This window comes from Pagrus pagrus (genome assembly GCF_965226575.1).
Source record: "Pagrus pagrus genome assembly, chromosome: 13".
Taxonomy (NCBI): Eukaryota; Metazoa; Chordata; class Actinopteri; order Spariformes; family Sparidae; genus Pagrus; species Pagrus pagrus.
Window position 1 is genome coordinate 28218029 of NC_140197.1, and position 12580 is coordinate 28230608.

Genomic DNA, 12580 nt, shown 5'->3' on the forward strand with positions numbered 1-12580 from the left:
AACTTAAAATGTGAAACAGTTAATCACCAACAATGACTTTTGCGGTTTTCTATTTCATAAATTCCACAACCTCACACTATTATAAAGTGGCCAGTTGTGTCATCTAATGTAATGGTAGCACTTTTTGAGTCTTATTCCAACTCATCAAATACTGACGCTGGGATTTCAGGTCGGGTTGACCTCCATCCCAAAGCGTCAGTATGGGATGGAGGTCCACACGAGTTGGGAAAAGAAATTCTTACTTCTAAAGCTCCTCCCAACATTTGATGGTTCCAGCATCTCAATTGTATGAGTTAGATGATTTTTTTTTTACTCATTCTAAATTTTAATAGCTTGAATGTATTTGTCGCGTTTGGAAACAGACAACAGCACGAATGGCATTTAAACAATGGTCATCTTGGCTCTTATAAAATTGTTATTTTGACTGTTGTGATGCTTTATAGACCAAATGATTCATCTATTGATGGAGGAAATTGTCAGAATTTAATCATTTCCAAAGTGCTGCTTTACCAGAGACACAAGTACATTCAGAAACAGAAAGAAATAGGAAGAGTGTTCATTTAATGAACTGATCACACCAACACACACATTATTTAGATCTACTTAATATAAACATTTACCTCTGACTTAATGAAAAACAATGTTCTTGATCATCAACAACAGAGGTCAATCGACAGAATCTTAAATGACAAATATTTTAATCATTGAATGATTTGGCAATAAAATTTGGAGCAAAAACTGACTGGATGGAGGAAACTGGTCGTTCCTTTCCTTTGCAGGGATAGCAGCTGGGTGCTAACTTGCTTCATGTTCCTTGGATTGTGTAGTTAGCTGGTAAGCTTTGCGTTGCAGCTGCTGGTGCTACTAAGCCGGAATACTAGCAGGACCTTGCAACGCTGCTGTGAGGAGAAGTTCTTTGGACCTGCTGGAAATGCAGCTGGCCACTCTCAGCAGCTGATAGGCCCAGAAGAATCCAGCAGAAGAGAACTTGAGAGCAGGCAGCCCTGAAGGGAACGAGGTGGGGAAGAGAGAGAACAAAGGAAGGAGCTGGAGTTTTGACTTTCTGGTGAAAGGGGGGTCTGACAACCTGACCAATAGTAGCTCAAAACTGAATTTGCACCTAATTGTGAAGACTGGGGAATTCTGGAAAACTGAGTTCAGTTCAGAGTCCTTTTTGAAATCCACAATGAACGACTTCACCTGTGGGTCTCAACATTAGCTGAGATGCTGATACTTTTTTTTGTTTCAGCCTCACATGTTTGCAATGACAATGCATGATGTTTCCTAAGAAAGGAAGTGATTTATCAGTTTTATCAGCAAAAGAAGAACGAGGTATTTCAAAACTCAGGTAAAAAAAAAAAGTCAACTTCCTCTTTGTTAAGTTAGAATAAATATACAGTATATAAGTTTATTGTTAAGTCTTGTAACATAACAGTACATTCTGATATTAAATATAAGCTAGATACCATCTTGCAATGGCAGGCCCGTAAACATGTTCACATTCCGACCCGTGGCTACTCAGTAGTGATTACTACTGTACATTATCACAGGAGTGCTCATCACTCACACGGTTGTGTGAGATTGTAGGTTGAGTTGGCCGCCATCCCAAAGTGTCCGTATTTGATGAGTTGGGAATGAGACTCTAAATAAACTTTTCTTATAAACAGGACCTTCAAATATTATGATAAAACATATATTCATGCTGCTAAAGCTCCTCCATCATTTGATGGTTCCAGCTTCTGAAATGTAGCTAATTTACATATAATTTGTACGCATGCTTACATTTTTAACATAAAATAAATGCCCTCTGGGCAGAGAATGTACTTTTTGTGTTTGAGCCTCACGTGTTTGTAATGACAATGCATGATGTTTCCTAAGAAAGGAAGTGATTTATCAGTTTTATCAGCAAAAGAAGAACAAACAAGGGGGTAAAAATGATGCTATCGTGTGGGCAAAGTCTGACCACAGACAGACAGACAGACAGACAGACATGTTGAAAACAATAACTGCCGTACTTGAGCAGACGGGGATGACTGGAACTGGGTTACACTGACCTGCAACTTCAAATGTGAAACAGTTATTCACCAACAATGACTTTTTGGGATTGTTGGTCGAGTTGGCCGCCATCCCAAAGTGTCAGTATTTGATGAGTTGGGAATGAGACTCAAAAATCTACAATTTACTTACAAATAGGACCTTTAATAACAACGATTAAAACAAATTAAATCTTACTGCTAATACTCATACTACCAACATTTGATGATTCCAGCCTCTCAAATGTGGGGATTTGCTAATTTGTTTCTCATTTGACATTATAGTACCTTAAATGTCTTTGGCTGTTGGACTGTTGGCCGTATCCAAAAGAGACATTACACAATGATCATCTTTTTTCTCATGAAATTGTTATTTTGACTGTTTTTCTGATGCTTTATAGACCAAATGATTTATCTATTGATGGAGTAAATGCCAGAATTGAATCATTTCCAAAGTGCTGCTTTACCAGAGACACACATTCAGAAACAGAAAGAAATAGGAAGTGTTCATTTAATAAACTGATCACACCAACACACACATTATTTAGATCTACTTAATATAAACAAATACCTCTGACTTAATAAAAAACAGTGTTCTTGATCATCATTACTGTTGGGACCGTCCACATGGTTCTGACATCAGATCAGCCCGCATGTAGCTCAATGCTTAAATGCGGCCTCCTCGCACTAACGAAGCCTGGTAAACAAAGGAAAGTGCACCGATCCTAATGTCCAGGTTTGAAACTCCATCTCCCAGCTGCAGGATCATTTTCATCGCAGTCCCAGATGTTACATTTTGCGGGAAGCATCAGCTTTCGTCAGTGCACCCAGACGTTTGGATTAACCCAATTCTAGACACATGATTCAGCAAATCATTATCATTTTTGAATTCGTATTCACGCCTGACTTCTCCAAGTCACGTTTCGGCCGTTTTTGTAGTTGAGTGAACGTGAGTTCCCAAAATCCTGTCGGCCATTTTTGTAGTCCTTTCAACGGAACACTCCGTCCAAGAGATCGTCACCGCCATTTTGGCTCTCCACCATCTTGTCACTTTGACAATGACCGCCATCTTGGATCCACTTTCTTTGTCTCTCCAACACACACACGCACACGCACACACACACACACACACACACACACACACACACACACACACCACCCAAGGACAGTGTGCAATATTTGTAAAGACTGTACATACCTGCAACACTGCACATTTTATTTACTTTATTTATATTTTTATTCTTATATTTGCACTACTTGTACTTTTTACTTTATTTTATATTTGTGTGGAATACTCGGATGCTGCTAAAATTTCGTTGTACACTGTGCAATGACAATAAAAAGGATTCTGATTCTGATTCAGACACACACACACACACACACACACACACACACACACACAGATGTCCGCTGCTGCTATCTGCCCTCTGCTGGTTGTCTGCAGTAAAGCACACGGTCACTTTGTGAGACCAGAACAAATTGCCACCATATTATCTCAAGTTAAAAATTGAAAATTCACATTTTTATCACATAATGTTGTATACATTATGCATTTTTAGTTAATGAATGAAGAATCAATTGCACTAAAATTAACCTTTATAATAAAAGTGGCCTTTAATATGTCCTGTAATATGTTCTTTGCATGCATTTCTTGCTATACATTTATTACGTTGCGTAGCACAATGTGATGGCAGTAAAGAAGGGAGCACATACGTTATACCACAGTGTGTTGTTATTCTGTTCAGTGCACACTAGAGAGCAGCACTGGAACACTATTAGAAAAGGCACGCACAGATTTCAGACTCATTTTTCAACTCCTCTCTCTGATCTACAGGATGCACCTGCAGGCCTCCTGTCTTTATTTAGCTCCATGTACATTAAGAGGTTCAGTATCAGTTCTCTGTAAAACTGTCGCTTGACAGGAAACACACTGATGTTTTAATAAAACGTGTAAGTTAGTCAGTCGGTATATTTCCAGCATGTTAGTGAGATTATTACTGGTGTGAAGACAAGGTCCGTTTTATTAATGAAACTAAGACCTTTTTACAAATTATACATTTTTTAAAAAGAAATCAGGAAATTGGATTCATACGATTTAAATAAGATCATTTTAGAGACTGTTCACTGAAGTCTTTCTGCCCAAAGTGCTTTAATATGTGCACATGGTGCGGGCACCTGGGCGCTAAGTCATAAAAACAGACTGTCCAGAATCAAATATGGCCAGTAAATGAATTTGTGAAGTGCAGAAACAGCTGGGATGGACATATAAAATGCAGGTGAAACAAAAAGAAAAAACTAATTGTACACAAACCTGCTCATCCCCTTTTTAAAGAATTCAGCCCCTCGAGCTTTACAGATGCTTTACAGCCACTGCAGCAACACCAACATTTATAAAATGTCCTTCACACCAACCACTACTTCACTTGATTCCTTTATAAACATCAGTCTGACTGGAACCTGTAAAGCTGAAGGCAAATTTCCACATCAGTGGACACCAAAGATTATTTTCATCATTTGTAGTTTTTATGTATGTTGGTCTTTTTTACTGCAGCTTACATCCTGTAATAAGTGTCTCCTTGTAACTTGTGAATAACATGTGAATCAGATGAAGATGATTTTTGTATCTCAAGAAAGATTTGACTAGTTTACAAACTTTGATGTCATGAATCCCAGAAACTTTTCAGATCTCAACATTCATTTATAACAGTTTTTGGGGGTTGAAATAATTGAACTGTGACAAAGCATGCAGACTGAAGCAGAGCTCCTCCTCCTGTCAGTCACTCTCAGTTTCAGTGTTGTATTAAATTGCTCCTCCAGCACCTCCTCTCCTCATCCTCCAAAGCCTCTAATCTGTCAGCAGTAAGCTCACTTTCCAAGTTACAAGGCCATTCTCAGCACACACTGACAACATGCTGGGGACCCTCTGCATTCTCATCACTGCTCTAACATGTAAGGAGGCTGACTGACTGCAGCTTTGACCTCATGTTGGATTCATCAGTCTGTGTGTTTCTCTTGACTCCATGTCATCTTGTTGTTTCCAGGTGTGAGTGGTGTGACGGTGGTGACACAGAAGCCTCCTGTTGTGACGCTGAGGAGAGGAGAGACAGCCACCATGGACTGTAACCTGGGGACTGTTACTGGCAGTGCTGCTCGCTGGTACAAACAGGTTCCAGGTGGAGTTCCTCAGTTTGTTTTACATTTTTATCACAGCTGGAGCTCTCCAAAACATGGTTCTGGTTTCTCCTCTCCAAAGTTCACATCTACTCATCAGTCACAATCAGATTATCGTTTGATGATCAACAATGTGGAGGAGGGAGACTCAGCAGTCTATTACTGTCAAACATGGGACGACTCTGTTAAGGAGGTCGTATCACAGTGATTTACACTGTGACAAAAACCTCCTCACTGACACTTCTGCTTTTTGAGTCTCTGACACATCACCTAAAGCTCTCTACTACTCTGTCTTTGAGACTGTACAAGAACCATTTTGAATAAGTTCAGATCATTAAACAAAGACGACTCCAATAACCATATTTTTTTTACTTGTCTGAGTGAATCTGCAGAAGCTAAAATGTTACATAATCTAAATTAATTCAGATTAAGATTAATTCATTGTTGGACACCCTGGCCTCTTTAACAACTCATAAACATAAAACCAACTGTATCAACATTGCTGATAAACATGATTTTAAACTAATGAATCATTTCAGAAATTCTCTCCAGAAGATGATCAATTTCTTCTGTTTGTGGTCTCAGAGACCTCGTCTGTAAAACCTGGTGAAACACAAAGGATTTTAATCAGCTCTGAATGTGTGATTGGTGTCGTCAGCACTTTTTATGCAGCACTACGCCTCCAAAATACCAAATAAGTCGACATAAGTTTGTGTTATTGGAGTTTATAACAGTTTGTTCATAAGAGGTCTAACAGGGAGTTTGACCTCTCTGAGGTTTAACTGACCTCAAACATAAGAAGCTTCACTATGTGGCAAATCATCCTGTACATTTCTCTAAATGATTACTTTTTAAATAGAAAATGAAGATAAAGCTGTTCATGTGTAGCCCAAAATTAGATATACATTTTGGACATTATTTGATTTTTTGGTTTGATAACAAAGTTTTATCTTCGCCGTTAAATGTTGAAGCCCAATTTGTGTGGAGGGTTACCACTTCAATATTTTTCTACATATTTGTTTTTAACTAGGTCATTTGAAAAAAAATGAAAAATAATATATTTACAGATGCAGCAGTGGGGTTCAGTTTTACAATAAAATATGAAGAAAATTAATTTCACACGACTGAATTTAATATGCAAAGGACAGCAGCAGACGTCCTGAGTTAATATGAAGACCTCTTTGTAAACAACAGTAAAAATCGAAATATTTTACAAATATTTACATTTAAAGTGAACCCTTCTTTTGAGACTATTTTGGTCTGGTTATTGGTCCCTGATTTCAGGGTGGTGCCCTGTTTTAACGATTTGAAAGTTCATTTTATTAATCTTTATGTACTAATTTCTAGTAACCACACCTGCCCTACCATCAATTCCCAACATCACCAATAATATAACAAGCACATGTTCACTTAAATAACACCACAAAACAGAGACGGTCTTTTGTAATGCAGCTTTATTCAGCAGGATAGTTTTCACTATCAAGCAATTTTAAATTTTTCAACATCAATTGGAGCTGTGACTAAAATCACTTCATCTCAAAGGCTTCATGTTTACTCATCCAATTATTTCTTGCTTTGCAAAGCATAAAGATATAGTTCAAACTATATCTTCAAAATCAAGAACAGACTCAGTCTTGATAGTATCGCCTCAATTTATCTTCGGCCACTTCACCTGGTGAACTGTTTGCATAACAACAGAAGGGGGAACAAAAGAGAGGAATGAGTTAGTTAAATTATCAACAGAGGTCGATCGACAAAATCTTAAATGACAAATATTTTAATAATTGAATAATTCTGCAATAATTTTTGGAGCAAAAACTGACAAAAATTCACTGATTCCAGCTTCTGAAATGTGTCGACTTGCTTCTTTACCCTCTATTATATCATCGGGAATTTAAATGGGTTGGACAAAATAAGGTACTTGAAGACATCAACTTGGGATCTGGTTAATACTGATGCTTGCTATGTTTGATAGGTTTGAGGCATTTCACAAAATCTTTTTATTTCTTTTTTATTTGTCTGTTTGAAATCAACAGAAATATTCAGTAGTACTTACGGTCTCTTGCAGCGATTCACTAAAGGAACAAAAAGCAGAAAATGAGATAAATAAACATTAGTATATTATTATCATATTTGAAAATCTTTGCATTCAGAACATTAATGATGCTCTCTTTACTTAGTTTTATGTTTATTATCTGAGGTGCCAGGACTAAATAACAGATTCTAGCTAAACACAGAACTAAGTGAAGTTGTATGTAGTAAGTTAGTACAGTCAAGTGTGATTTGTTGATCACAGACTAAAGGAGCCTGCTGTTTGTGTAAATCAGAGGTTAATCTGTTAACATCAACTCAGTTTGTATGAAAGCTTGTGACTTACAGCAATTCTGCCGCTGAGGTCCTGGGGGCTGTCTATGCCAAGTTAGAGAAGGGGGAGCAAAAGAGAGGAATCAGTTAGTCAAATTATCAACAGAGGTCGATCAACAGAATCTTAAATGACAAATATTTTAACAATTTAAAAATTTTGCAATAATTTTTGGAGCAAAAACTGACAGAAATTCACTGATTCCAGCTTCTGAAATGTGTCGACTTGCTTCTTTACCCTCTATTATATCATCGTGAATTTAAATGGGTTGGACAAAATAAGGTACTTGAAGACATCAACTTGGGATCTGGTTAATACTGATGCTTGCTATGTTTGATAGGTTTGAGGATTTCACAAAGTCTTTTTATTTCTTTTTTATTTGTCTGTTTGAAATCAACAGAAACATTCAGTAATACATACCTCCTGCAATTTTCCGCTAAAGGGACAAAAAGCAGAAAATGAGATAAATAAACATTAGTATATTATTATCATATTTGAAAATCTTTGCATTTAGAACATTAATGATGCTCTCTTTACTTAGTTTTATGTTTATTATCTGAGGTGCCAGGACTAAATAACAGATTCTAGCTAAAAACAGAACTAAGTGAAGTTGTATGTAGTAAGTTAGTACAGTCAAGTGTGATCTGTTGATCACAGACTAAAGGAGCCTGCTGTTTGTGTAAATCAGAGGTCAATCTGTTAACATCAACTCAGTTTGTATGAAAGCTTGTGACTTACAGCATCCACTCTCCCCGGGTTCAGCCATGAGGACGACCAGCGTCAACACCAGAAAGATCATAAGACACTTCATCCTGAGGAACAAATCACAGTGGCCACATCCAGAATCATTCACTGCCTTCATTCACCAGTGTCAAAGCTCATCACAACTCATCTCAAAGACTTTGCATTTATCAAAATAACATCAGGATTAAATTGACTTCTCACCTTTCCACAGCTTGTTTGTCAGAACCAACAAAAACTGGTGTCACAGACAGCAAAGTGAGCACTGTGAGATCTAGAGGTGATGTGGTGAGCAGTCGTGAGTTACCCGTCTCTTTATAAGGATGGAGATGGAGTAATCTTATCCAGTCATTCTGTATTTCTCAATGTGTTTTGCAATTTCCTCTTTTTCTCATTGACTGTGATGATGATGAAAGATGAAAACATATCACATAGTGCAATTTATTTAATTTTTTTTTACAATTCCACTAATGAGACCACGCCACATTTTAACATCAAGGTAGTTCATTTTAATTGGTAGAAGATTTGGGGAGGATAGGAAAAGGGGGGTCAGGGTTGTTGGATTAAGGAAGGGGGGTTTGAGTAGGGCTGCGGATTGGCTGGACCATCTAGGAACCAGGGAGGTTGAGACTTAGAATGGGTGTACGTCTCGATTGGCGCACGTCTTGGTCGGCGTGGCTTCATTGTCCCCCCTGTGGTTCCTGTGCTGGAATGGCCTGGGTCCCTGTTCTGGAGGATCTTCCTGCCGTGGGATGGCGAAGTCGAAGGCTGGGCTGCCTGGTGATCCTGTGAGGGAGGATAGTGGAGAAGGAGAGGGTCTGTGGGGGAGGGTTGTAAGAACTTGAGACGAACGGGAGAGAAATGGTTAGGCTTGCATATATAGAGTTTGCAAGCGATTGAGTCAGGGTGATGTAGGTGGTTGGGTTAATGCAGCACAGGTGGTTAGGTTGACGAGACGCAGGTGGTTTGATTGGCTGGGCTAGGGCTGTCACAATAATCGCAAAAATGAAATACCGCGATATTCAGAAGCCCACCGCGGTGCATGATGGGCCACCGCCATCACCGCACGTGACCTGACCTCACCTAGCAAGCTACCATCCAGGTATTGAGGCGCAGCTGCCGCCGCCTCCTGCCACACAGAGTCGCGGAGCAGCTCATGTCGGTGCCAGCCGACAGCTTGGAGTCGACGAAGCCTTTGCTCGAGTCGGCAAGTATAGCAGACACAGTGACAGACATAAATGCCTAACAGGCGCTGTTACACGGTATCTGGTTGAGGAGATGGTGCTGTTTTCCACTGTGGAGAAACCTGCATTCAAGTCGCTGCTCCAGAAAACAACAGCATCGCCACAGCAGTAAGAAAATTGAGCTGGATGTGGCTGAACTGCTTCGGACATAATTTACACCTGGCAGTGACAAACGCAATGGCAAGCGTTAAGGATCGGACATCCCGAGCAATGGGTCTGTGCCACACCTTTGTGGTGCGTTCTCCCAGAGCTGGCTGAAGAGGAGAGATCTGGCGAACGCGCAAGCGGAGCTCCAAATCCCGCAGCACGGGCTCATAATGGTAAACTAGCTTTCAGAAGTTATATTTATGATCTAATTATAACCTTTTTTTAAATGTGTAAGCACCATGTTTCAGAGGAAATATTGCAGTGAGTTTAGTTATTTAGTAATTAACAAATGAATATGCTGAATAGATAGATTAAAAAAAAAAAAAAAAGACGGTGCAATAATATCGCATACCGCAATATTGAGCCGCCCTGACTCACCGCAGGGGGAACTCCTTAACCGTGACAGCCCTAGGCTGGGCCTGGGTGGCAGATCAGCGAGGAGGTGTGGCGTGGTCCAGTTCCTGAACCTTAGTTATAATAACTCCATATCATAAAAATGTGTTGATATTTTGTTGAAAACACAAACAATTATGATGAAAGCATTCAATCTGCATTTTAGTTATGTTAAGTCTTGTAACATAACAGTACATTCAGAAATTAAATGGAAACTGGAGACCATCTTGCAATGGCAGGCCCGCAAACACGATCACGTTCCGACCCATGACTACTCAGTGGTGATTACTACATTGTCACAGGAGTACTCAGTACTGTCATAACCCGGCTCTTAGGCCATGACAAATACGGGATGGACACAATAGATGACTGAGAATTAAATTGTTTATTATGATGAAGCATATAACCGGAAATAAATAACTACACATGTGGAGTGTGTGAGTCAGTATTACCAGTAATGCAAATGTGAATGTGTGAGCATTATGAGGTGTGCAGTGTTGTAGCGTGAAAACAAAACCAAAACCAAACAAAGCAAAGACGTGTGGACGGTGGCTGGGTCCAGACCAAGTGAGAGAGAACATAGAGCAGAGCTGGGCTTTTATCATGTGGGAGCGCTTAGCCCAGGTGCTCCAAACCTGGCTGGCTACTGCTACATCCTCCTCAACACCTTCACAGAGAAACAGTACCACACAGTAACTTGTCCACAACACCCAAATATCAAACAGTCAGGCAGGGGCCGTCACAGCACTCGTGGCTTGGACCACATCCATCTTTGAACTTGGCCTTCATTTTGTTCTCATCTACACACCTGAGAAGTTTTATGGCTGCATCTAACACAGTTGTGATGCTATCGTGTTAGCAAAATCTGCCTACAGACAGACGGACACATTGAAAACAACAACAGCTGTACTTGAGCAGATGGGGATGACTGGAGCTGCGTTACACTGACCCGCAACTGGTAGCACTGCAGCAGCAGTAAAAAAGATTTAAAGGTCTTATTTGTAAGAAAAGTAGAATTTTGAGTCTCATTCCAACTCATCAAATACTGACGCTGGGATTGTAGGTCGGGTTGACCTCCATCCCAAAGTGTCAGTATTACGAGTTGGAAAAATAAATTCTTACAGCTCCTCCCAACATTTGATGGTTCCAGCTTCTCGACTGTATGAATTAGATGATTTTTTTTTACTCATTTTACATTTTAATAGCTTGAATGTCTTTGTTTCTTTTGGAAACAGCCAACAGCACGAATGGCATTTACATAATGGTCATCTTGGCTCACCAATAATATAACAAGCACATGTTCACTTAAATTACACCACAAAACAGAGATGGTCTTTTGTAATGCAGCTTTATTCAGCAGGATAGTTTTCACTATCAAGCAATTTTACATTTTTCAACATCAATTGGAGCTGTGACTAAAATCACTACATCTCAGGCTTCATGTTTACTCATCCAATTATTTCTTGCTTTGCAAAGCACAAAGATATAGCTCAAACTATATCTTCAAAATCAAGAACAGACTCAGTCTTGATAGTATCGCCTCAATTTATCGTCGGCCACTAAATCTTGGGATGTTTCCTCACTTTTTGCATAACAAGATAGAGAAGGGAGAAAGAGAGAGGAATCAGTTAGTTAAATTATCAACAGAGGTCGATAAACAGATTCTTAAATGGCAAATATTTTAATAATTTAAAAATTTTGCAATAATTTTTGGAGCAAAAATTGACAAAAATTCACTGATTCCAGCTTCTGAAATGTGTCGAAATTTGTCTGTCTGAAATCAACAGAAAATATTCAGTAATACTTAAGGTGGAGATTGAGGTCCTAAAGGGACAAAAAGATGACATAAATAAACATTAGTATATAATTATAACATTCGAAAATATTTGCATTTAGAACATTATTGACGCTCTCTTTACTTAGTTAAGGTTTATTAGCTAATGTACTTTTTTTGTTTGAGCCTCACATGTTTGTAATGACGATGCATGATGTTTCCTAAGAAAGGAAGTGATTTGTCAGTTTTATCAGCAAAAGAAGAACAAACAAGGTATTTCAAAACTCACACACAGTAGCTGATGGAACGGTTGGACTCGGGTCCAAGATGGTGGATCACGACTTCTTTCTTTGATAGGAGAAAACAAAGAAACAATGGTGGTTCTCGCATCATGTGCTCATTGATACCACACGTAGGTGTGACATGGTTCAGCTGCTGGTGCTAACTAAGCTGGAATACTAGCAGGACCTCGTGCTGCTGCTGTGAGAAAAAGTTCTTTGGACCTGCTGGAAATGCAGCAGGCAACTCTCAGCAGCTGTTAGGCCCAGAAGAATCAGAACTTGAGGGCAGGCAGCCCTGTGGGGAACGAGGTGGGGAAGAGAGAGAACAAAGGAAGGAGCTGGAGTTTTGACTTTCTGGTGAAATGGGGGTCTGACAACCTGACCAATAGTAGCTCAAAACTGAATTTGCACCTAGTTGTGAAGACTGGGGAATT

The 12580-nt window shown here is 39.3% G+C and overlaps 1 long non-coding RNA gene across 1 annotated transcript; it reads right to left on the minus strand.

Moving 5' to 3' along the window:
• Window positions 1–6640: 6640 nt before the first annotated feature.
• Window positions 6641–8590, minus strand: LOC311268549. Its single transcript, XR_014623978.1, has 6 exons — window positions 8512–8590; window positions 8305–8378; window positions 7987–8002; window positions 7582–7613; window positions 7261–7279; window positions 6641–6884 (listed from the first exon to the last, which is right to left on the minus strand). It is a non-coding gene; the product is annotated as an uncharacterized lncRNA (long non-coding RNA).
• Window positions 8591–12580: the final 3990 nt, after the last annotated feature.